Raw genomic sequence first — 27774 nt, forward strand, 5'->3', positions numbered from 1 at the left:
GTAGATGCGGCACTTGGGGACATGGTTTAGTGGGCATGGTGGTGTTGGGTCGATGGTTGCACTCGATGATCCTAGAGGTCTTTTCCAGCCTTAATGATTCTATGATTCTACAGATATTTCTATTAGTCTTGTTTCTGTTTTCTTTTAAGAAACCTGAAATAGAGAGCTAGATGTATCCTTGCTGTAGCTTACGTTCTCCATTTAGTGCTCCCATTTCAAGCAATGCTGAGAGAACTCAACTCACTTGTGAGGCAATGGGAGTCAGAAAGCTCAGTGCCCCAAAGGTAGAGGCAGAGTGCTTGGCAAATAGCTTGCCTGCTCCTGAGAGATGTCATCTGTAGACAGCTTCTGTCCCATTGAATAAGTACTTCAGTGCTGAACTCAAAGGAAAGCATAACTTCTTAGGACATTTTAGGTTAAACTTGGCTGCTTTGGAACTGCCCTAACATGCAAGCCATTCACTTACACTTTGGTTATTCTCTTTTAGCTCTTTCAGCTTTAACTGAAGTGGACATTGAAGATCAAGAGTTTACTCTGAGCATGAAAAATAAGAAGTCCACAATTTCTCCTATTTCTTTGCTCTTTTACTAAATACTTGGGCTTGGGCAAGATAAAAGATGTCCAAATCAAGATTATTTGTACACTCTGAAGAAAACAGTGATGGCAATTTTTTTTCCCTGTTTTACAATCTTCCCCTTCCAATATTTAAATTAGTCAAAGAGAAAGTCATTTGACTTAATTAAAATGAAATTTCCTTTGAGCTAACTGAAGAAATATCTCCTTGTTCAAACCCTCCTTTCCCAGTTTCAAAGAAAAAGAAGTTTTGATAAATTATGGAGTTTAAATATACAAGATAATCATAATCTTTAAAGTCCTTATTGGTTTAGAAGCAGCAGTTCTTTTTCCATTCCTGTTTTCAGGTGCTACTTTATCCAAATCTTTATGCAGAAGTGAGAGTACATAAGGTTTTCTTCTTTATGGAGTTGTTTTAAATTTGGTGCAACATGCTGGACACATGATTTCTAACACTGAAATAATCAACTGCAATTAAGCCCAGGGTCATTTGTAATTAGGTTCTGCTTTACTCAGAAAAACCATGCAAACTTGAAAAAACATCAGAACCATTTCAGGTTTGCAATGAAGCCAGAAAAGCCTTTGGAGAAAAGCATGAATATATGCAAAGTCTTTACACAATACGTGTTTCACACATTATGCTTGGTAGCACATCAAAATTCCATTCTAAGTGATTTGCTTTTTACTGTTGTTCAATTAAGTACCTTTTAAAAAAAGGTATGTCTATATAAATATCAATATATAGACAGATAGATGAGCGCACACACACATTCCTGCTGATATACTCTTGAAAATGGAAGCACAAAGCAATTCCTTTATAAAGTGTCACCCACAATTTATAATCAATGGCACTGTGTGTTGCTAAGTGGACAGCACTAACTGCTTTGTTCCAAATGTCCCTAAGGAAATACAAAGATTTTTCATCTAAGAAAACTGTATCAAGGCAGAGGACATTCAGTAGTCTGAGTAGGCTAATTTAAAGAATGAAGGACAAATAATTTCTCACTTCTAGTATAATTTTGAAGACTGTATATGCTGACCTAATATATATTGAGCTGTAACAAGCAGCTTTGTTTAAGCTTTTCGCTACAGCACAGTATATTTAGAAACTGGAATTTATAAACAGAGTATATTAAGAATCAATGCATGTATGGTCACCAGCAGTCACATAGAGACAGCAATACACTAAGGATTTGCGTAGCACCCCATCAGGATTTGTATGTACATATTGCCTGAGCCCAAAATATAATTATGAGTCATAGATTTATTATTTTTTTTGGACTGTTGGCAGTCCAAATACAGCCTCCACCAAACAGAACTTTGTATACGTGAACTTTTGTTTAGAATTGGTTTTGACTGCACCTAATGCAATGACAGAGTCCTGGAACAACTTCACTACTGTAAGCAATATTCCTAAAAGATGTGGTCAGTCCACTTTTTTCTGAAAATAACATCAACTTGTAGAGCTATGCTAGAGTTGCCACTACTGTGTTCAGTCACACCACTAAATTTTATTTGTGTTATGCTGACCTTTTTTTAATTGTACAGAAACCTGATTGAAAAAAGTTACTGAAGATTGATGATTCATAGGGCGATCAGAAACTGCCCTCCCCTCCAAAAAAAGGGGGAGAGGTATGGTAAAGTTCTTTTTGTGGAGAACATGGAGATTCCAAAAGTATTTAACTCAAACCTAATAAAATTCCTCTAAATTCTAAATATGGAGATTCCAAAAGTGTTTAACTCAAACCCAATAAAATTCCTCTCAATGCTTGTTATTGAGTCACTGGAATTTTCTTTTGAAAAATTTAAATATATGTTCAATTTGAAATACACTTTGTTTTGCTACAATCTAAATATTTCATTCTGAACTAAGAAAATAAGTTATTGTTGAAACTTGGTTTGAAAAAATATTCCTCTGCTATTTTACTACTTATTTCAACTTGATAGACAAGATTTCCTCACAAAAAACAGCTTTATCAGGATTTAGTTGTTTAGCTTAGCTTTAATAGACTCACTTAGAATGGTGACAAAAATGAAACATATCCCATTTTGTGGCAGTTATAACTCACACAAAACTACCTGAGAGTGTAAATAGATGCTTTTCATGGTTACAGGCAGATGAGTCTAAATAGACAAAAACTTTCTCAAAATTCATTCCCCCCCCCCCCCTTTAGTTTTCAATGTATTTGGCAGTCTAGTTCCGAAAAGGACCTATTCCAAGGTTGGAATAGGTCAAAGTGATTATCTTCAATGTGTCTAAAAAATGTGATTCAGCAAAGCAATTAGGTGTGATCAAAGAGAGAGTCATATTAGTAGTGCTACTACTAACTTCAGTGAGGACGTAAGCAAATGCTTGAAGTTGAGCATCACATATGTGCTCCATTTCTTACCATGGGCCCAATTATAATGCCTTCTCGTCACTGAGCAGGACTTTACCTCAGCCTTTAGCAAGATCCTCATTATCTAGCATGAGCAAAGTTAATTGGCAAATGGTTCCATTCTCACAAAATGAAGTTTTTAAAACGCTTTCTTTTGCACATTACAGCAAAGCCAAGGTCTTTCAAAGGTTTTTGGGGATGGGTAGATGAAAGGATAGATGGCAGGAAAAGCCAATCTGAGAAATGAGCGCTCAAGATTTAAGGTGATGCTGTCCCTGATTCAGACTGGTTTCCTCAGATAGAGGCTGTCCACATCAGCCTCCAATTTTCTATCAATGTAGCACAGATCTCTCTGGTTTTCACCAGAAATCCCATCCTTGAACAGAGATGCCTCTTTGAATGTAAACTTTAAGAATATATGTATGTTCCCACAGCTGAGAAACAAAAAACCTCCCAATCAACCTTTCCGAGTGAAGGCTGCAAGAAACTCTGGAGAAGCGAACAGCTAAGCTGTAAATTAATACAGGATGGTAAATAAGGATGGTATGAACTCACTTAAATGATATGTGGCACTGTCATAAATCAGCACATGCTGATTTAAGGAACCTAATCATTAGGGTGAATCCTGGAATAATTCTGAAGTAGAGCATCTCTGTTTTATGCGCAGCTGGTGACAGCTGGCACACCAAATGACAGAAAAACAGACATTAATGTCACTATCTTCTATGGGGATTTTTTATTGCGTGACTGAATAACACAACAAGTTCCATAAACTCAGAGACATTGTCCAAAGACCACTGAGGGTGTTTAGTTAAATATATGAAATGGCACTTGCTTGTGTTTTAAAAAAAAAAATCAAACCCCAGTATTAGTACTCTAATATTGTCAAGCCTAGGAAAAAACTTGAAGAAAAATGTCAGTTTTCAAAAATGAAATTTTTTTTCCTTGGCTTCCCTGTCAATTGCAATTAAAAAACCCCTGCTAACCTATATTGTTTAGTTTCTCTGTGGATGTTAAGACAAATCATTACTCGTTCTATGAAAACTTCAATAAATAATTTAATTAGATACCAGAATTTCTTCCATAAGCCTGGACACATTTCCATCATAAGTATTACTGTCAAAACTGAGGAAGGTTATTGGTGTACTGGAAGGATGCAGGGCCATTAAGGGTGGATTTTTCCTATTTAACTAATCCACCTCTGTAGTCAAAGAACAGAGATAGAGACTGCCATCCCACAACATTAGACAGCTATCTCAGAAATCAGTTCACTCTGGTGTCAGCTTTCTCCCCAGATTTTGACTGCAGAAATTAATGCATTTACATTAATGCATTATATTTAGAGTTTGAAATATAATAAAATATTATAAAGTATAATAATAAAATACGTTAGAAAATAAGTCTGGAAATGCCATCAAGTCACACAGTCTATCCCTTTTCACAAAGAAGCTTGAACTATTCCTTGGCACAGGTTTTCCAAAGAATTGTTTTAGAAGATGCTATGATGGAAATTCTACTTTCTTCCTAAACCATGTGGTCTCATACTTCTTTTTAATTGACAAGCCAAGAGAGACAGCTAAAGCAGCTAATACCATTTAATTGACTTAGGGTTGGCAATTCTTCAAAACAATGAAAAAAGCTTGGAAAAACCCAACCCTCTTACTCTCTTCTCTTCTCCTTTGCACACAAATCTAAGAGACAAAATTTAGTGAGGGTTTGTTACGTGTACCCAAGGAAGTTGGGTGCCCCATTATCTTAAAAACACTGTTGAAATTTAATATGTTAATCCCTCAAAACTACCTTGAAAATACTAATCTAAAAGAATGAGAGTTGCCTGTTCATTAAAGGAACCATTCAGTATAACAATATTGGCTGTGTACTAATTTAATCCATATACTTACATTCTATTAGCATTTGTTTCATACCTAGCTGCCTGCTAAGTATGAACGATTCCATAAGCATCAATGAGATTTTCAAGCGAGTGTCACAGGCAAAGCTGCTTGGGCAGAACAACTACACTTTGCCATGGACAGCGTTCCAGACAAAAGTCTAATCACATGAAATACTTCATCGCAGAAATTCAATAAAGCAGTGAGTTCTAATAAGCTTAAGAAGTTGCTCAAGGAGAGTTTAAACAGGAAAGCAGGGTGGAATTGCACAGCTGAGGATTAATCACTTATGTAACGTATTAGAACAATTGTTATTTAATATTAAACTCGCTCCATCCTTTAAGCATTTCTTGTACGACATGTTCTAATACAAGGGGGAGTTTAAACTCGCTCTGTAGCCCTGGTCCTGCAGGGTTTGTTTGGATCTAGTCTCATATGTTGACTTACTGAGATCAGGGCATTATGTTTTTCAAGCTCTTTCTTTTATTTAGCACATCTTTGCAGGTACGGTCCTTTCTGCAACACTTTTCTATAACATCATGAACTTGTGCATTGAATTGTTTTTAGGAGCAATATGAATTAAGCATAAAGCTAACATAATTGGAATTTCAATCATTATTTAGCTGCTTTTCCCCTCTGGCCCCAGAGTCTGCCCCAATGCAATAGCAGAAAAAAGTGAAATAGTTTTAATAAATTATTCTGAAAGATATTAGATAGAGGTCAATTCCCAATTCTTTTGAACTCCATCACAGAACTCTCATTTAATTTTCTGGGAATAGAATTTGGCCCCAATCACTTACAAAATGGGATTAAACTTCTGGCTTTCTTCCCAGAACCTTGAATGAAGGTACACCTATGAAAATCTGTAGAATCATGTAACATAGCTTCCCAAACAATGGAAAGCCTTCTATGTAGCTTTATGAAATGCATTTTCTAGTTCCTTGGATTGCCACCTTCAACATGAGCCAGCTTATTCTGTCATTCATAAATTAATTAAAATGCCTGAAGTCAGAAGCAATTTCTTGAACTTGCCTTGAATCTGTGGGCTTTCCACATTTAAACATTTTTCAGCATGCATTTAAAATTGAAGACTGAGTATGAGCAGCTATCATTTCTGTAAGACCATAATAAAGGTCAAACATTTGTTAGATTGAAAGCAACATTAATACCTTCTGAATTCTTATTACAGAAGGTCCATCACGGTATCATTTTCTTGGAGAGTAATAGGTCAGCTGTCAGATCTATCACCATGTCTGTCTCTATTTTCCTACTTTCAAGCCAGGACCAAAGAGAATAGAAGGAAATCAAAGAAATACACTTCTCAAAAGCACCGATTTGACAACTTTAATTAAAGTCACAAGTTCAAGCATATGGCAATCCATTACGTGGGAATCCTAGAGTTGATTCTTCATGGTACACTGACCTAACGAAATTCAATTTGAGTATAGGACTGCACAAAGCATTTGTGTTCTTACGTAACTACCAACTCAAGAAATCTGAATGACTTAACCCAAAAGATACGAAAGACTAGACTTCAGCTGGGGCCGGCTTCTTACTCAAGAGAATTAAAGAATCACCTTCATGCTAGGCATGATACCCTGGCCTTAGATTCGAACAGGTTACAGAGAGGAGTTATGCTTTCAACTCCTGGTCTGAAACAGCTGAGCACAAAAGTATGACTAATAGGCAGAAATCTGGCTCCATTTCACCTTCACATTTACTAATTAGAGAGAGGGAGTTGGATGAGAGGCCAGGTACCTTGCCCCCATACCCTGCACACAGTGGAATACTTCTATAGACCTGACATTTGCCATTTGCATGATAAATACTCAGTAAACGCTAAGGCAAGGATCAGGTGTCAGTAAAATCACTGTATGCCATTCAGAGGCACAATCAACCCCCCAAAAAACCCAGTCCTGTAGCTCTCATAAATTGGTATAACTCCTTATAAGAGACATGGATGTGCTACACCTACTATGGCGGTTGGGCATCTCAAAGCTTCATAATATTTGGTTAATAGATTAGTATATACTTTTAAAGAAGTATTTACAACATGAGAAAAGCAATAAAGTGAAAAATGCAGCAGAAAGAAAGACATATTTTACATAATGCAGTCACGCTTCTGGTTTTAAATGTCAGTGAGAGCTAGCCAAGTTACTTGTGTTTTACGTACTTGTGCATGTTGGTTTAAGAAGAACATAAAATTACATAAGTAGAAAATATATTATTTTAACTGCAGAAGGGAAGTCAAGTGAGAAAGAAAGAAAATGGAGGAAACTACTCTTGTGTTGCTTATCATTCAGAAGTAACTGCACCTTTTTTTTAAACCAGGCCAAGACACAGAAAAGCATACAAGAACAAAATGCATTATTAAAAGAGAAAAGGGGAGGGGAGGCAAGGGGAGGAGGGGGGACGGAAAGAGAAAGAGAGAGGAGGCACCAAAATTTATAAGAATCAATAAAGAATGAAAATCTGATGTCAGTGTAGCCAGGGCAAATCAGGAATAATTTCCATTTACATCAAAAGAAACTTCTCCAGTTTTACACCCAAGCTAATTCAGTGAAAGTCTGAGCCACAGAAATCAAAGTTAAAAGATAAGAAATTAATGAAAACAGCCAGGAAACACAGAAAAAAGACCCCATGTTGTTTAAACAGGGCTCTCTCTTCTATTAGTCTGTTTGATAAACAGAAATATACTGCCCCAAAATCACCATTATTCTAATGGCTTCAGTGGAACAACACTGATTTTTACCAGGTGAGACAGAGACAGCATTCCTGTCTATAACAGAAGTGAACAAAGCTCCTTGCTCTGAATTCCTAAATCCAAATATAGGTACCAATTTTTGCAGCTGAGATTCCACTATAACACAGGTATTTTTAGCAGCGAGTATTCCAAATTCCTTTATATAAAAAGTTATTTGACAAAATAAAAGATGATGATTTCCTGTGAATATACAGTATATCGCACCTCTTAGCAGCACCCAGACTCCAAAGTGTTGACACTGATAAATCTTATAAAGAACTTTCTAAAGCTGTGGTAAAAAAGAAAAGTTCTTATTCAGTGACTTCTGTCTGAGAAGGGAGGAAGAGAGAAAATGTCTTTATATTTTAGCCAGTTGATTAAAATGATTCTCCCCAAAATAGGGCAATGCTGAATTGAGATAAGCCATTTGAAATGATTTATAGTCATGATTCACAGAACGCACAGCTGAATACATGATGACATAAATTGTAAGAATGAAGGAAAGCTTTAATGAAATGAATGAAAGTTCTGAAGACGCAGAGAAAAGTATTTTCTGTATTATTTAAGTATGAACGTAGGAAATTTTTTGACCTGAATAATTTCTCGTACTGGTCTAAAATACATTTGTCACGGGTTCAGCTTCCACAGGTCTTTCACATCAGTTTCTACAGATACAAGAAGCAACATGAACACAATGGAAGTAGAGTAAAACTGATACAAGACTAATAATATGGCACAATTAAAGAGGGAGAAGAGGCAATCCTAGCAGTACACATGTAATTGCAGAAGTATTTCCTTCTCTGAAGCACTCTCTTTGCTAGTATCCGCATATAACCCGAGAATAGAAGTAATTAATTTTTTAGCTGTTAGATGTAGTAGGTTTGGCATCCTCCAGGTTTTATCCAATGCTGTAAGGCCACCACAAAACTTCTGTATCTGGAACATGTTAATATTATGGATTTAGGAAGAGTTTTTCCTGCATTTAGCTGCCTACTAAAAGATTGTAGAAGACTGTATCATATATTTAAAAATCCATTATTAATACCATATTAGCATTTTGAGTCCCTAAGGAGGTCGATGTTGTTGCAGGTTACCCACAAAGAATCTACTTTCAGTAATAAGGGGAGGAACATTGACATCTGTCAACTGAGTAAATTCTACTGTTTTGTAAATATTGATCAAACAATCATGGTTAATGATACAACTCTGTAAGTGAATTAGACAAATGTTCCCACATGGCTATCAATTTAATTTCCCAGACTAAATTAGCTTCTTTTGTAAAGCAAAACCATTTTAAGGAAGATAAATTGTTCAGTGACATCAATGTCCATTTCAATTATGGCTTTATTCTGGTAGAGGCTGTTCTGCATAATACACCTGCTGTTCGCCTGGTTGTGTTATAAGAATATACAGTGGGAACCACATGACACTAACCTTGAACATTTATATCCCATTTCGCTAAAATATGGGATAGTTGATGTAAATGATACCCAAGCAAGTAATTACCTTTTCGTACCAGCCCGTACAGTCGAGCTGAAGCCACCATTGTTAGCAAACATACCGATTTAATTCACCTTAGCACAACCGTGTTTCAGAGCAGTGCTGGAGGTAACAGCTGCCAGCTGAGCACGAGCTGGGTGCAAGAACGGGGGGCCAGAATACACCAAAAAGATACTTGCAAATGGGTAGCAAACATATCTTAAAGCCAGACTGATTACCTCTCAGGAGTAATTCATGCATCACACTACAGCCTGCTTCAGTGGAGGCAAAACTGCTTGGGGTTCAGCTCACCCGGCCTCTATAAAGGAAGAAGGGAGGGGCAGGGAAGGGTTTAAATTGGTCCCAATTAAAGAAGCAGGTAACCCTTTTTCTCAAATCTGCTCTCCCTTCAGATCTGAAATACTGCTTACTGAAGTAGGGTAGCAGCTCCCCACTGGCTTCCGTGGACTTTGGAAAGCCTGATATGGAATATGTAATGCCTTTTTATTTCTGCGTGTTAGCTTTATTAGCAGCAATTCATTAGTTTTGAAAGACTAGAAAGGCTCCTTAAAATTAATCTCAACCAAAAGATCATTTATTTGCATACAGTTTATTTCAAAATGTTTATGTTAAAATAAACATTTTTGTAAACATCATTAAATTTTAAACTTGATTTTGTGACAAAATGGCTATTAACTCTTTCTCCCAAGAGAGTCTTTTACTTGATACATTCTAGTTGCATATAGTGGATGGAAGGAAAAAATCTGAGTAGGTTTTATTCAAAACTATAACTACTCTGCCTTTTCCCCTCAAAAGAAAGCTGCTATTTAAATGATCTGGTCTTACATGAGGAAAGAAAAAGCTTCATCGCTGTTCTGCAATGTGAGTGTATATGGATTGCCCAGCAGAAACAGAGCACAGCACGAATCGCAAAGCCCTGTTGTTACATTATGCAAAAGCAGACAGTAAAAAGGAAGAGGTTATAGAGGCAATTTGCATACTGCATTTAGAGCTTAATGAAGCTCTTTTTAAAGAGAGGGTCAGCTTTTTTAGGATATTCAGGTGGCTAACTCAATAGGAGCAAAAAGTGCCTATATGCCTTTAATCTCCCTTACGGTCCTCATTCTGACACTTTGATTTCAAGAACTATGATGTTATCGGAACAATGAAGTAAGTCATATTTAGACTATGAGGAAACTTTAATGTTTATTTTTCTCTGATTGCTATGTGTCTTTCTGTATATTTGACCCCATTTTGAAAAGGCACAGTCCAAGGATCCATGTAAATAAGCGAGAAGAGAGTTTGCTGTATAAGCACAGGAAACTCTACTGAACAAAATCTTTTAGAAATTCATCTGGGGGCTGCAACTACATCATGGATAAGAGCTGCTTGAAACATCTTTAATACGCTAAAATACTACAGCAGTGTCCAAGCTAAGAAAATGCTCATCCCTTACAAATGCCATCACTATCACACAGTTTTGCATAAGGAAACCCACCTCTTCCCTAAAAAGTCCATGATATCTGACCTGATGAGACTGCCTGCTCCATGAATACTGAGCAACAGACCAGTTAAAGGCCTTGGACTACAATTTTATGCTGGTCCAGTGTTATATGCTCTGGGAAACCATTCCTGACTGTCCTGTCCTGTGGGCACTTGGTTCTAATCTGTGTGTGTTATGTATATGCCAGCACATGTTGCATCCCTTCCCCTCCCAGCCCACTGTTGACTGTAAATCCATTATAATTTTTAACAGAACAACCCAGCTACCCACTTGGAGTGATCAAGACTTATTCTTTCAATAAGAATTCTCTTGTTAACTGTCATCTCTCAGCTGAGGTCATGTCATGCGTCAACTGAGTCCATGGCTGCTCTGTTTGCAGCTTGCTCTTGCGTCGTTCCTGAGTAAATCACATAACATGTCTGGTTTACCCTTCTATTCACTACAGATACCTCCATCAAATTTGCAGTGTTGTCGTAAGAAAAATTTACCAGAAGTTATAAAGTGTTATTGTGAATAATTGATGGCAACCTGAGGGCTGGCCAGAAAATGGAACATCTCCTCCACAACTCATTCCAACATCTATTTTCATTCTGAAGCCGAATGAAAGTCAATGGATCAAAATGAATTGTACAAATCCATGTAAACCTTTCCTCATAATAAACATGATCCTATGAATCATTTAAATGAAAGTATTTCCAGCAAAAGATGGATCATTTTGTAACCACTTGTTATCTGGGAAAAAGGTGATGGCGGGAAGACTGATTTATGATCACACACAATCAGATCGTGGAGAGTTGAATGAAACAGTTGCTTCTCCGGAGTGCCAGTCTCAGAACTAATTATTTAAATGTAAAATTATGCACTGTGTGGCTTTTACAAGGCTTATTTTTCATTTCTGCCAGCCATTGGCAGAAATGAAGGGGTTTCATGAAGAACCCCCTCTCCTCCTCTGCCTGCTTACATACATACACACACACACAGACCCAACACCCCCCAATTAATCAATATTGCTTTTTGACCAATTAAAGGTTTGAGAGATAAAACGCCGGTGAAGTTTTCCTTTAATATAATGTAGAAATTAATTTTTAGGTAATAATTTGTTTTCTTTTCAATTTTTTAAGCCTCCAATCTACAGAAATACTTTAGATGTATGGACTTGTTTGTATCTCTAAAATAAAGATACTGCTGTACATTACTGATGGCATTGCTAGAAGCCAATTTAACACTTAACCTAGGTGAAGGATTGTCTAATAGTTGGCATAAGGATAAGAAAGTTTTGCTTCTAATACTGACTTGAATGGTGTACTGGCGAATGTTCTCTTTTGGATGGCTTCTTTGGGTCCCATTATTTTTTGTTTGTTTGTTTCTTTCCTACTGAACTGGGTCAATATCTGCCTCATTAAGTGTCTTCTGAGATTTGACCCATTTTTCTCTGAGTACTCCTCTAAGACCTCTCAAAATATCTTTATCAATGATCTGGATGAGCAGATTGAGTGCACCCTCAGTAAGTTTGCAGACGACACGAAATTGGGCGGGAGCGTTGATCTGCTCGAGGGTAGGAAGGCTCTGCAGAGGGACCTGGACAGGCTGGATCGATGGGCCCAGGCCAACTGGATGAGATTCCACAAGGCCAAGTGCCGGGTCCTGCACTTCGGCCACAACAACCCCATGCAGCGCTACAGGCTTGGGGAAGAGTGGCTGGAAAGCTGCCTGTCGGAAAAGGACCTGGGGATGTTGGTCGACAGCCGGCTGAACACGAGCCGGCAGTGTGCCCAGGCGGCCAAGAAGGCCAATGGCATCCTGGCCTGTATCAGAAATAGTGTGGCCAGCAGGAGTAGGGAAGTGATCGTGCCCCTGGACTCGGCACTGGTGAGGCCGCACCTCGAATACTGTGTTCAGTTTTGGGCCCCTCACTACAAGAAGGACATTGAGGTGCTGGAGTGTGTCCAGAGAAGGGCAACGAGGCTGGTGAGGGGTCTGGAGCACAAGTCTTATGAGGAGGGGCTGAGGGAACTGGGGTTGTTTAGCCTGGAAAAGAGGAGGCTGAGGGGAGACCTCATCGCTCTCTACAACCACCTGAAAGGAGGTTGTAGCGAGGTGGGGGTTGGTCTCTTCTCCGAAGTAACAAGCAATAGGACGAGAGGAAATGGCCTCAAGTTGCACCATGGGAGGTTTAGATTGGACGTGAGGGAAAATTTCTTCATGGAAAGGGTTGTCAAGCATTGGAACAGGCTGCCCAGGGAAGTGGTTGAGTCACCATCCCTGGAAGTATTTAAAAGATGTGTAGACGTGGTGCTGAGGGACATGGTTTAGTGGTGGACTTGGCAGTGCTGGGTTAACAGTTGGACTTGATCTTAAAGGTCTTTTCCAACCTAAACAATTCTATGATTCTATAAATAAAAAGGGATGAAAGCAGTCCAGATTGCTTTTTTTTAGGTTATCTGAATAAACCGAACAATTATCTGAACAGTTATCTGAATAATCGGGAACAATTGAATCAAATCTCACAGTATGAAAGCCCACAGAAAAAGATAGGCAAAGCTTGGCTTTCAGGGGAAGTTCAAAAGATGTGAGGCTGGGATAGGGATAGTCAGCTTTCTACAGTTCTGTTCAGGCTCAACATGGAAAAGGGGGCATAAAAAATAATCTTTATGCATTTTACTATGTGTAGATATAGGCAACAACTCAAAAGTCTTTTTTGATATAAAGTTGCCATCGCACTTTCATTTGTCAGAGTACAAGAATACATGAGAAATAGTAGCCTGGCATTCACTACGCCACAACTTTGATCAAAAACAAAGAAACACAGTAATACTCTTAATGCTGAAAATTGAATGCTGCAGTTAATATACCTAGTTTCTTTTTAATATCATCAGTGAATAGCAGGCTAAACAGCAAATTTAAAAAGGGGCAATTTTCTTTGATTAATTGAATTGTCAAAACTAAATCAGGATAATTGAAGAAATTGAAAAGGCAAGATAACATCACTAATTTGCAAACATGGGGAATACTTTGCAGTTTTCTTTCCTGGGGCCTGTTGTACTTATCATGGATTAGCTGCCCATTAGATAAATTATATGTCTGAGTTTATCCAAATTTTCTGACATCCATAAATTCATCACTAAAACAAATTATATATGGACATATATTACAAGCACATCAAGATCTTATAGAACATATTTTGTGGGATTTTTTTTTACCACTGACTTCACTGAACATAGAGATAGCCAGTTCTGAGTGCTTTTGCTTAGCTGACATCGGTAAACATCACCTTCTGAATTCCACCGTCATATCTGCACTTTCAAGAATGAAACTTCATGTCCTGAGACAGCTAGATAGATGTAGATATAAACAAGGAATCTGAGTCACTGGGAAATAGAAAAGACTAATCAATACCAGAAAAAGTCTCTATTTGTGGGACAAGGAAATGCTGGTCTGAGATATGCAAAATGATGCATAAATTCTCAGGGTTATTGTTTAGAATTTTAAGCCTAGAAGATTCACGATCCAATTCAGTATCTTTTATCTTTTTTTCTTTTCTAAAAAGCCTACATTTCCTGCAACAATTTCAGTTTACAGATATTTGTCTCATTGTCATAAAATAAAATTTTCCACATACTCTTTCTCCTTTTTTTTGAACAAACATTTTATTGTTTCAGTACCAGGTTCAATTCTAGTCTAAATTCAAATAACATCAGCTGGATGAGTCAAGAGCAGCCAAATGAAGAAAAAATCTTCTACTAGACGGTCCTTTGCCCAGAGACACTGTAATAAGCAATGGTCTTTTCTGACTCCAGACATTTTATTATCTGACTGAATTTGGAAAAATCTAGACGATTGTATGGATTGAATGCTTCACAAGTATGCTAAAACAAAACTGGAAATCATTGCTCGTTGTAATTTTTTTTTCTCAAACATATCAGAGTCATATCTCTAAGTCTTCAAAGGCCCCTTCTAAAAAATGAAACAATTTTTGTTCCAACTCCCGCATTTCCCACGTGTTACTGCTAAGCTTGCTGGAATCAGAGTTCAAACTGCACAACTTCTGGGGTTTGGCTTAGCAACAGACATCATTAATTTCAGCAACGCTTTTGTGTTAATTAGTATTTAGAATTAAACACATTGCTATTAGATACTGCACTATGATTGGTTTTCTGGTTGTCCCTGAGAATGATGCTTACGGCTGTGGGCATTTTATAAACGGCTAACAGAAAAGCTATCATGACAGTAATGCTTTGTAGTGGCAGTGGCAACTGACAGTGTAGAAGACAGCAATCCCAAATACCCAAAATATGTATCATTTAATAATTTTAGCAGTGATGGGACTGTTACATTTTCAGAATTTAGATATGGATCCAGATCACAGTTTCATAGCTGGCCTAAATTACTATAATGGATCAAATTAAAACTCCGTGTCCAAACATCTGCAGCTCCTCAAACCATGACCTAATGAACCATGACCAATTCAGCAGGTCATGGCAGAATCACAAGCTCTGAATATCTATGAATGCCCTGCAGAGAGAGAGTTGTTATTTTGTTCTTTAAAATAGATGAATAAAAATATTTTCACAGCAGCTAATTGCATAAAAGTACAGATTGATTGGTATGAACAACTGCAATTTTTCAAAAGCATAAGGAAAATTACTGAGAAACTATGCTGTGATATTAAAAATAAACTTTATATAAATTGGTGTTGTGATTAATGAAAGAAATTCAGTGTTGGCTTGGAGTATAGTATTTGTATAAGGTGTGAAGGGTGAAGAAAGGGTGGGACCAAGGTCAAAGAAAGTATGGACTGTCTTACATCTTACTTGATCTTTGTCTATAGTAGAATGCATGTATAAGACGTTTTAATTTTGTTTCACTACTTCAGTAGAAAACAAAATAAGATAAAGCCCAAAGACACTACAGAATAGCTGGGAAATTTACCTGAATCCTTTTCTATGAATCTGTTCAAGAAGAATCAGAAAAAAAGAAAAAAAGCAACAAACAACAACAGACAAAGCAGAATGACAGATCTCACCTTAAGTAAGCTATACCAGAAAGGAAGCCCAAATATGCCTCATAGAAAATCCATCTGAGTTAACTATGATGGGTCTGCATAAGGGCTAGTTAAGGAGGAGAATTTAAAACAGGACGAAGAAATAAAGTCAAAAAGTCTCCTGACAAGTTGTCTAGCAAAATTGTTCAAATCTGTGAGATATTTGTTCAACATGCATAACAAAAAGCACATAGCACTGAGTTTTGTAGCGTCCTGGGATTTAGGAATGGGAATATCCAGACTGAGCAGAATGACTGTCCAGCTCTGGAGCCAAGGGAAGCAATAATCATGAAATCATAGCTGGATTTTTTTGGTGGTAAAATGTATTTCATTGACTTAGTGAAAAAATTAAGGTGGCAGCTGCTGCACTTGCCTCTAAGAAATATTAGAAATGCCACCACAATCATTAAGGAAAGTTCAGGAACAAATGACATATCACTTTATAGCAACATCTGTTTTGGGGAGGAGTTGGGAGAGTGATGGAGGGGCAAAATCAAGAGAGCTACATCGCATATATACAATAATTTTCTGCTTGCGAAAGCAATTTATACAGTCACTTGGAAAGCTAGAGTAGCAGTGAATGTCACAGTATAAAATACCACTCCAAGGTGACACTACATGATCTGCAAGTTCAGTCTTCAGAAGAACTCCGTGTTCTACAGCCTAATTATTTTAAAACAAACTCCTGAAGATGTGACTTTTCAGGGGGTGTCTGCTCCGGGTCAGTCCCGTTTGGCAGGTGTTTGGAAAAATCCATCCCCTTCCTTCTCCCTTCAGGCAAAACCAATGACTGTAATCCAGCAGAAGTAATTGGCCATACTTTTTGGCAGACTTCCCAAATGAACAAGGGTGAGATTATCAGAGACATCTGCAAATTCACAGATTTACATCCCATTAAAAATAAACGGGCACTGGCTGTCCAAATTCCTTTCCAAAGATGTTTGTCTCTTTAGAGGTGTTTCCTGCCTTACAGTCATGTCTGTTCCCAGCAGTTCCCACACTTGTCCGTTGGCAAAACAGTGCGGCGTGAACAGTGCGTTAGGACAGGCAGCTCCCGTGGGACTGAACATCATGAATTTAAACTCTCAACAAAATGGCCACTTGAGCCTGAATTTCATGATTTTCACGTGCCACAAAATACTGTAAAAATCAACATCAGTGAAAGAAAACATAAAGTTTAACTAAGAAAGGATCCTGATTTCAGTGTTGTGATGCTTACAATCTCTAACTGTGCAGCACTGCACACAGAGCTGTGATACGTATTCTCTGGATTCTTCATCTGTAGAGTCAGCTGTGTAAAACTTCCCCTGTTATCTGTTTATTGCTTAAACAGAAGCACATCTCTTTAGCTACTCTTGGTATACTGTTATCTTCTAAAAACACACAGACATGTCCCTGAAAATTTTCCCATTGCTTTGCTGGGTGACTTATACCAATCTAGGGAATAAATGAAATGGCAGCAGCACACAGGTCCCGCTATCTCAGCCGCAGCATCTCAGCACAAGGAAAATGTGTTTGATGTAGGCTGAAGTGCAGAACAAGCATGCAATCTAGTGTGCCTGCACGTTGGTCATTAACAATCTTAATAAATGAAACAAAACAATGCATGCTGCCTGTCCACTGACTTTAATCAGAAGTGATTTTCTATACTTTAAGTATATAAAGTGCTTGTACTGCACAATTTCTTTGTTTTGCAAATTTAGTAAGACAGAAATGACTTAGTTAACAAGCCTAAAAACTTTTCTGCTTTATTTTATCCTGCAAAATAAAAAAATACTAATTTTAATAATTTTAAACAACTTACCTCACTAACCATACTTTCTGTGCTATGGTTCACTGCCAAATCTTCAGGCCTACTTCTACAGGAGAGAGCTCAAGTGCTTGAGAAAGGGCTCAGGAGCCCAGGTGTCTCAAGAACTCACATCCACAAAAGGGAGGCTTTCTGCTTCATTTCAAAAAGAAATAAAATGCAAAGTCTTTGCTGCAAGCTTCTTTATCTTGCCAGTGCAGGCTGCAGAGTGAGGTCAGGGTGATTCCTCACCAGAAGCAGAATTTGGATGTCTGTGTTTAAGAGAACATGAACATTTTATTCCCATTTTGATAGATTGATCCCAACTAAAAATGAACTTTTTTTCATTCATTTTGATCTGCTTTTTTAAACTGAAATATCTTCAGAGAACAGGAAAAACATACGTAAATTCAGCTTAGTTGAGGCAGCACTTTTCATTCTCCACCTGGAGTCTTTGGGCACATCTGGGCTTTTCTTTTCCTTATTCACCAAGTGATGGGACTGAGGAGCTCCCCACACGTTCCAGGCTTCACCCCACCCAAGGCAGCGGTGACTGGTGATCCCCCTGCAGTTGACTGCATTGCCTCTGATGAGGGTCTCAAGGGCTGTATGCCAGGACCCTGGGAAAGACGGTGGTTGGGATGAGCCTGTAGTGCATTTGGAGCAAATGAGCTGGTCTCTACTGTATAGATTCTAGCAGAGAACAGTTTTGTTTTAATTTTAAGAAGACAGTTCTGGTTTTCTTTTGGAAGTTTCTGGTACAAAAATAATGTTCTGCATCCCCCTCTGAAAACAATGACAGATTCATTATCTCAGGAGAAGCTTTAATGTGGGAGCCTTAAAAAAGTATCAAAACTATCTAGTCTCCTTTTCATCTAGTTTAGAAATGCTGAAATGAGCTGGCCTATTTCTCTTGGGGTTGAAATAATGTGTGTGTCTAACCTCCCATAAATAAGATAAGGGAGAGAAGCAAGTGTAAGGAAGAGCATAGCTCCTAAAAATCCTGAGCACATCATTCACAGGAATTCTCCTGAGCTTTTGAGAGCTGAAAACATGGAGCTGACAAAGAACGTTGCACTTACTTACAAAACAAGAGCATTTATCAGCAGCTGTATTCTTTTTCTATAGCTGTTATGAGAAAATTCATTTTGCATTCCAAGTTTCTTCCATTCATTTTGCACCTGGGCAGTAAATTTCAAAGGTATATTCTCTTCTCTCGCATCCCTCCCCCCAGAAGCTGGTGTACCCATTTCTGGGCACAAACAGGAGAGCAGACCTCTCACCTCCTCTCAGATATGCATGAGAGGCTTTCTCTCCTCACAGCAGTGTTAGCTGCATCGTCACCTTTTTCCCTTCAGTGAGATGTCACAGCAATGAAAAATGGAAAAAACAGTATTCTGCCAGGGTAGAGGGAGGTGTAAGGGAGGAGATCTTAAACCAAGAGTCAGTTCTGGAAACTCCTGAAATTACTGTCAGCTCACCTGCTAGGGCAACTAAGAGTCTGCAGTGCTGTCCACTGTTTAACGCCACAACATGTGCCCAAAAGTAAATAAATACATGAAAGATAAATTCAGCGTATGATTTGTTCATAGCATTTTATGAATGATAAATAAGAAAATTCTTAGGAATTAAGTTAATCATAGAAACTGAGGAAATTTGGACAAAACTCCTAGTGTTGCTAGTTTTGCAGTAAAGTTACTTTGGCGTTGAACAAGTCACATAAGCTCTCTGTGCCTCAGTTTCTCATATGGTAAATAGGAATGGCACACCACTATGCATGCTCTTTGCACATCTGGCCAGTGTGGGACCTAAACTGTCCAGACTGTGAGCTATTTCTTATTTGGGGTCACCTCTGGAGAACCATTTGGCAAGTAGAGATGCTTGCATTACATCTGAAATAGGGGTTGTAGGTCTTTCCAGCTCCTTGGTGTGGGTGCGTGTCTCTACTGCTTTCCAGTCTTACAGGAGGGAGGAGGCATGACCCAGCACTCTTTGCTGGGGAGAAACCCCAGAGAGCGGCCCCAGGAGGGAACATCAGTGCCTTGAACACAGAGACACAAATTAGGTAGGCACAGGACCAGTAACCAGGGCATGTGCTCTGGTGATCCGCTATTGTGTTTTGGAAAGTAGCCAGAGAAAAACAGCTTTCTGAGATCCAAACTCCAGGCACAATTGATTGCTAAACTCTGAGAATTTGGGTACGCTCCAATCTAATTGTACACAGAAAGCCAATCCTGAGCAATTTGAAAATTTGCATCTGTGTAATGCATAGCACAATGGGGCACGGATACCTAATAAAAGCAGCAGTAATAAAAAGGATTTGTAGGAACGTGAGGATCTCACTGGTTCAGAAAGTGCATTAATCACCACTGTGGTAAAGTGAGAGAAAGGAGACATTCATGTGAGCTTGCAAAGAGATGTCAGGCAAAGCGTTTTCCACCTGAGAGAAAGTGAAGTGCAGATGTTGGAGTAATCTCTCAGAGAATACCTGAAAAGTACATCTCGGGCTCTCATTTAGGTACCTTAAGTAGCGTCATGGTGAAAAAAAAAAAAATCAATATGTTAATTGCATATGTTTTCAAAAATACTCCAAATTACTCTATTAAAATAAAGACATGCCTCAGGAAATAGCTCCCGTTATGCATATTAATAGAGTAAGAGAACTCCTTTGTGTTTATTATCTCTTTTTTCTTTGTGTGTTTCCCAGTGAAATCTCTGCAATAGCTGTTTGTAGAAGTTGACCATATACGCTTGTCCTGTCAGACTCTCTCCATGGTCCAGAGAGACCATGTAACTGGCACCACTGCCGTAACTTATTCACGGGCACTGTAGTCCCTATTGTCCCCTGTACAACCAAAAAAAAAGAGAGGAACAAAAACGAAAAGGAAGAGGGCAAAAATGCACATTAAGATGAACTAATAATGAAAGTCAGACCTGACAGGTGACACCCACCCTTGCCAGCATTCTTGAAGGCAAAAGGGATGAGACAGCTTTTAATGCATGGTCTGGTGATAGAATAAAGAAAACCCAGATGAGAAGAGGTGCTAGCCAAGAGCTCCAGTCTAAAACTTTACAAGAGAGGTTGCTAGGCAGCTGCACCTGGGACAGCACCACCGGCACTGCTGAGCAGCCACTCGGAGGAAGGAGAACATCAGCAGTATTAATATTAGCAGGTTCTGGGTTTTTAATAGAGGAAATAATTCTTCAATATCATCTGGGATTCTAGTTAGAAGCTCCAATTAGGAAGGCAGCAACCTCATAAATGAAACAAAACCAAACTTTAGAATACCTGTGTGTCCTAGACAGTTATAGGCATATATATACACACACACATATATATATGAGATATAAGATATTAGCTGTATTAGATACTTCATGCTCATGGGAAGCATGAAATGGTCTCTCTCTCTCAAATGACTGAAAATGCATGAAGTCATTGTTCCTGGGAAAGAAATATCAGGTGCTTTGTTACCAGCATGCTGCTGCACTGCAATCTACTCTTTGCCAGCTCAGGTGAGCTGTCTGCCTGCCCCTGCTCTCTGTCCTGGCAGGCAGCCTGAAGTTAGCTTGCAGTGCTGCCAATTCAGCCCCGCTGAATGGAGCTGGTTCCCATTGTGCGTGCTCTGCTTTTCTCATTTGGCAGCGAGTAGTCATAATAGATATAACACAGGTATCCCCAAAGGTAGTGGAAAATCAGGTAGGAACCGTTAATCAAACACAATTTCAATGTCTACTAATACACTGTACAATTGTACAATGTGTAAATAACCAGTACTCCTTAACCTCATTTTTTTAGCAAGAGTTCACTACTTTCTTCTTCTTTACCCACATAACTAAAGTGAATTTCTTTTGACTTCAATAGCCAGAGTCTGAAACTCACTCTCCCACTGAACACTGCATTACCTGAGAAGACATGAAGAAATTCAATAGCCGTGTATAAGGCAAAAGCTAAATATATAGATATAAATCTAAACTGTTTATCTAAATATCTTTACAGCTCTAGGACTCACTTAAAATGAAATCTAGGACAAGAGAACCCTTATATAAGCCACTTCTCTCTCCCTTATTTGTAATGGAAACAGGTATTGTCTCAACTGAATGAGCATATAAGCAAACATTATGGAGCTGTAAACTGGAAATAATAATAAAAGTAATTCCTACAAACAGATTTTTGCTGAAATCCAACAAAGAAATAGCAAATATATATTAAAGGTGGTCCAACCACAAATGCAAGCCTGTGCATACAATCAGCTGCTGTTCAGGGCTATAAAGTATTGGGGGCTTTTTTAACTACACTGGAGAGAATAATTAAATCCAGTAAAAGAGAAATAGTTACTGTAACAGCTATGTTCATAAATGGCATAACTCTGAATTTTTCAGGATAAAGACTTGACATGTCTGTATGTCTTCCTTGTCTCTGTTTCTCCAACAGAAAGAGCATTTTCTTCTGTAAATTTCTGTAATCCACTGTGTGTAAAAGAGAATGTCTCCATGCCATCATTAACAGTACCATTTTGAAACACTAAACAAAAATTCCATTTGATTCAATCCATGCTTTACAGTTCCCAAAATAGGAATTATTCCCAAAGGTGCAATCAGAAGTATTTCATCAGGACACAATTAGCAGTCATGAAGACTCTCACCCATCAGAGTAGATACCAGCCTCAATAATGCCTACACCTGTGAATTTGTACTAGTGCTTACTTGGGCAAAGGGAGAAAACACTCAAATTCCTCCAAGAACTATTTGTCATAAAATTCTGTGTCATGATGTATGTTTCATGTACATGAAATTCTAAGCAAGTAGACAAAGAATGGCAAGAAGGCAACATCAACAAGGTAGGTGGCTACAAGCCAACAGTATCTGACGTGAACTCTATCTTTTGAAGCCTTGCCTAGAACTAACTAAATTGTGCAAGACACTTGGTTAATTTTAGAAAAGCTGTTCAATGTCACTAAGAAACAGAGATAGCGATTGTGATAGCGTTCTATGTAGTGTTTTTTCTCGAGAGGTTTTACAGGGATCAAAGTGCCTGTGAGCAATGATGGCCAGGAATAAACATTACACAGAAACTTGAATTAGAGAAGCCAAAGCAGATGAAAGCGTTGGGCTGGAGGCTGGTGCTGTGTCGGGCTCCCTGGAGGAGGGGCAGGGTGCACCAGCCCCTAGCTTCCATTGGTGACAGGGGATGGTCTCCATCCCCTCCAGCTCACCTTGGAGAAGAGCAAGAGCTGGAAAAGAATAATCTGTTTTTCAGTGAAAAGCTGTGTCAATTAAAAGAAACTTCAGAATGTGAAAAATTCAGATAGCATGTGTCTTCCCATTTCCCTTGAAGTATAAAGATTAAAAGAGAGAAATAATTAGACAAAATAAGCTAATCTGCAAGTGAAGGGAACAACTGAAAATTAAGTATCTGCCTATAGAAAGGGATACTAAAGCATATTGGAAAGTAAATAGATTTTTTTGGGAAACAGAAGTTATGTGGCTAGAAAGGAGCAAAGTACCTTGACTTGTGTCAAAAAAATGCTAATAATAAAAATGACATTTAGAAATTAGAGTAGTGGAAAGAGAGCACATCGCATGCAATTTAAAATGTAAATTCCCTGCAAATGCAGGAAAACCCTGCAGATACTCCAAAGGCAATCAGCGAGCAAAATAAAAATTTAAAAAGCCAAAGAGAAGAGAACCTCATATGTTCAGAACATCTTTATATATATATATTTTTATATATATATATAAAAATACTGCTGCATGCCATTCTAATCTTTTTTAATTTCTGATCTGAAAATAGACATGCGGTCTGTGGCAAAATGGGTCCAAGTTTTATGTCCTATCGCCAACAGGTCTGGAGTGCAGCCTTACAGACCATTTCTTCCACTGTCTCCCACTTACCCACATATGACCTGACCTTGGGTGTCAGAGTTTGAGGCAAGGTAAGATTACTAGGAATTACTAGGTAAGATTCCTAGATATTATACAGTATTATGCTAGCATCTGTCCAACCACTCTTTGCTAGTGTTCCAATACACCTAACAATGTTTCTTACCTTACTGCAACCGTGCTTAGGAGGGAAGCACTATTCTTTCCTGATGGAAAGTGCGGTATATCTATGCTGCAGTCACAGCAAAGACTGTTGAACATACATCTGAGCTGATGTGGGAACTGGTGGCAGTTAATCTGCAGTAGGATGTGAATTGCACACATTAAATGTCCAAATATTTACCAGGTAAATCTGGTCCCTCCAAACTAATTCAGTTCCAATATGTTGCACTGAAAAGTTCTGTAAATGTTAAACTAATGCTTTCAGAGAAGCACCAAAGATTAGAAAGATGATTCCTACCCCTGTCCTAGACCTGGGATCCAGGGACAAGGTATAATATCCCATGGGAGTGCTCAGACAAGATCCAAGATACACTGCCAGCATTTCACATTTCGAAACAAATATAACCACTGCAACACTATTCACAGGTGACAGCTGAGATTGGTGCTGGTGCCCAGATTGCATAGTAGCTTAGTAGGAAAAGCACTTCCTCTGCAAGATCAAGGTTGGAGACTCATTGCCCTCATCAGTAGAAGGGGATCCATCCAGCTTCACTGGACTCATTCAGCCACCGGGCTACAAAAGCCCCAGGATGCCCTCCAGACCTGCCATGGCTACCTCACTCTGCAGCCAAGGGCAGAAGGATTAGGAGGACAGGGGAGAGCAAGCAAGCCAACAAGAATGTGGCCCTACAGCTGAGACACAAAGAGAGACTAGGAAGACTGTCTTGTATGACTAGTTCTGGCTTTTGGTCCACTTCTGTATAGTGAACAGTCTAAGGAGCAGGAGTTGGCATCCTGCCCTCCCACATACTGAGTGAGGGGTTTAACTATAAGTATTTCACAAAAGGTGGTCTGTTATTTGCAGGAAAGAAGTCCAGACTGTGAATCTGTAGAGTAGAGAAGCACTCAGCATGCAGCCCTGTGGGGCTGGGATTGAGACAGACCCCATAGCTGGTGGCTCCCGCTCTTTAGCAAGCTCTAGTCAGAGCCTGCATCATGTGCAGGATTCAGGTATCTTATTCTACCATATTGGAAAATTTCCTGACCTTCAACCACCCCATTTCAGTCAAAGCCTCATTTCTTTAAGTATTGCAACTCCCACACTGCAGAAGCCTAAGCAGGCTTTCTGGACCTTACTGCACTCTTGCTATATCCATCATTTAAATGTCACTGAGAACTTTGAGCCCCTGATCATCTATCTTTTAAAGGACATAAAGAAGCAGAAGCAAATTTCTTAGCACAGTTCTTCCATGCAGCGAGAAGGCCATTGAGCCTTTGTATTTTCAGTTGTGGACCAATTACAGTTCATAATTCTCTGCTGAAGTGCAAAATTACACACAAAAAAGCAAACACGAGGAATGCTAATTTGTGGGTGTGCATCAGAAATTAATCATTCCACAGTCATCGCCCCCTCTTCATCTTATATTAAATTACTAAACCAACAGTGACACTATTCATTAATTTAATTTCTCAACTTACATGTTTTACTGTATTCAACCCTGGGAATTATGTAAAAGAACTGAATAAATACCATGCCTGCAAAGTTTCAGTTTTCCTGATATAAACTACCACAGCATGAAACTGACATAAACCTACAGATCTTTTGCCATTCAAGACTTCAGCTGGACTTCATATCCCTGTAGGGGAGAAGAGCGACAAAAAAGGTTTGAGTAAGGTTTCTCATACTCACCAGGTACAGCTGAATCAGTGTGGAGGAAACCTTGCTATGGGCAGGCAAATGATTATTCCTGCAAAACAAGAAAGGGAGAAGAGGGTTTCTTACTTTTGTTACCCGGTCCCTGATCTGCTCCAACACAGCTGTGAATGGTTCTAAATTTGGGATATCATGTTTAACTTCTTAAATACAGTGTGTTGTTTTATGCAGCTGGCTTCAGCTAAATGGCTAGCTGACCGGTAGACGCCTTGCTATCCAGAATTGGATAACGGTTTACAGACGCATATCTGTCTGCATCTATATGTTATCCATTTTATCCTTATGTTATTTTAACCTCTTTGTGGAAGCAAATATCCTTCTGCTTTGAGTTGGTATGTTGCCAGGCAAAAAAGGTCTTAGCCTATAGCCACAATTCCCAAGCTGCTTGACAAATAATAAGTAACAGTTACACAAGCCATTGGCACATTTGTCAGCCAATATTCAGCAGAAATTCTACCATGGAAAAACAAAACCACTGCATTTTAAGCACCAGGATCACTGACAGATCTCTCTGATTGGTTTGCTTCGGCCACTGCTATCAGTCTCCAGCTTTTATGAACACCTCTTTCTCCTTTCTTTTCTGGTCACCTTCCTTCCCATCTCTGCTGCTGTTTAATTCTGAATAATGATAAGGGAAATGAATTTTTAAATTATTTATGTTTTGGCAGTTGGATGAGCAAAATTCAGCGCTGCTTGGGAATAAAATGTTGGTTTTGATCTTCTGGGCAGTTCTTCATGTGTTTATTATAGATATTATTACTTATAAACAGAAAGACCAGCTGAGTCACTACAGGGACCAATTTCATGGGGTTTAGAAAACAGGTTCAACAGTTTTATCACATCCACCAACATTCAAAAGTAGATCAGGCTCCCCTCCACACAAGGTACTCAGAGCATGGGAGTCGGCAGGGCTCCTTTTGCTGTGTGGCGTCTCTGGGTTTAAGAAGCTTGGGAGGGGAACCAGAGGCTCTGCATTTGAAAGAGGCAGGGTAGGATTATGTGTAAAATCTTTAAAAGAAAAAAAATTATCAACAAAGAAAAGAAAATCAAGTTGATTGGGTATGAATGCAAGGTAGCTCCTTCTAGGGATAAGCGCAGGAGCGAAAGATGAAGCTGACCGAGGGCTGTGTAGGATTTAACAGTGTGAGTAGCAGAGATCTGTGAATATTTCTCTCCTTCCATTCTTCCTACAGGGATGAAACCCTGCCCTGAGAGCTGTGGCCCTGCAGTCTACTCTCTCTCTTTCCACTTGGTAACTGTGAGAAGCAAGGCTTAGAATACATTATTCACATCTAAGACTCCTCAGTAACTGGATAAACAACATATATCACTATTATCTAAACTGATGGATAGAAAATCAATAGTCAATTGTATAAAATTAAATACATACAATCATACATACATGCATACATATATATAGAAAATGTTTGTGGACAGGAAAATCGGCTGTATAAACATTTGAAGCAGAAATACCATTTCTGATTCACTCAAACCTCACCCCCACTTTTTTACCTTTCTACCCATAATCTATCTTTCCAAAGAAACCCTAAAGAAGGCAATTTATTCTTTAGCAAGGATTAAAAAATGCTAAATGTGAAGCAATTAATTAAATGACATCAAAATCAGATGACAAAGAGCCTGAGTGACTGTTAAAAAGTGAACTAGAGCTAGATGAATACAAGAAAAAACTACCTGTCACTTAGATACTGGACTGGAATTAAGGAGTTTTAAAGCAATTCTCAAATCCTCCACAGACATCAAGAATGACCTTTGGACAATCACTGTGTTTCAATTCCCCTTTATGAAATAGAGATGGCGATAATATTGACTCTCTTTTGCTTCGAGGCTGTCTTGTCTGCTTAATTGTAAGAACACCGAGTGAAAGATGACTCATTCTTTGTAAATCTAGCCCTAGGCATTTTCCTCTTTCTCCAAAAAGTTAAAGAACGATATCATCGAAAGGGTCTTGTATAAAGCAAGTTACCAGTAAGTAGAGAAAGAGGAAAATCAAGCTCAATTATAGTTAATAAATGAATCCAAAGGACAAAATTGTAAAGCCAGATTTTATTACCAAACTATATCTTGAAAAAAATCTGGAAAATGCAGGCTGCCCAAAAAGCATTTGCTGTGGTTCAGGGACAGTTTCATTTGTCCAGATGGCAGAGGAACTTAGGTAACTGGTGCCATGGATTTGAATCTAACTTGTAAGGAGAAGCTAAGTAAGAATTTGAAAGTAGAAAGAAGTTTGGGGGGGGGGGATCAAGAAATTGCCTGAGTTCTCTATTGCAAAGAGCAGTGCAATAAGAACAGTGAAACTCAGCTGATTCAGGGAATTGGTAGGTTGGATCTTTTGGGAAGAAATTCTAATGGAAAAAGAAGTGCAGGAGAACTGGCAGTTATTAAAACAGACTGCATTAAAAAACACAAAGGCAAAAGAGTTTACCATAGAGGAAAAAGACTCGGCATGACTCTTTAAAGAACTTAAAAATCTAAAATGAACACATCATAAAGGAGGAATGGAAAGGTATTATACAACTAGACAGGTATACAATCAGAAACACCAAGGTTAAACGGGAGTTATTACTAGCAAGGAATATCAGAGATAACAGGAAAAAGGTTCTT

Source organism: Aptenodytes forsteri, unplaced genomic scaffold, assembly GCF_000699145.1.
Source record: "Aptenodytes forsteri isolate BGI_AS27 unplaced genomic scaffold, ASM69914v1 Scaffold79, whole genome shotgun sequence".
NCBI classification, from domain to species: domain Eukaryota; kingdom Metazoa; phylum Chordata; class Aves; order Sphenisciformes; family Spheniscidae; genus Aptenodytes; species Aptenodytes forsteri.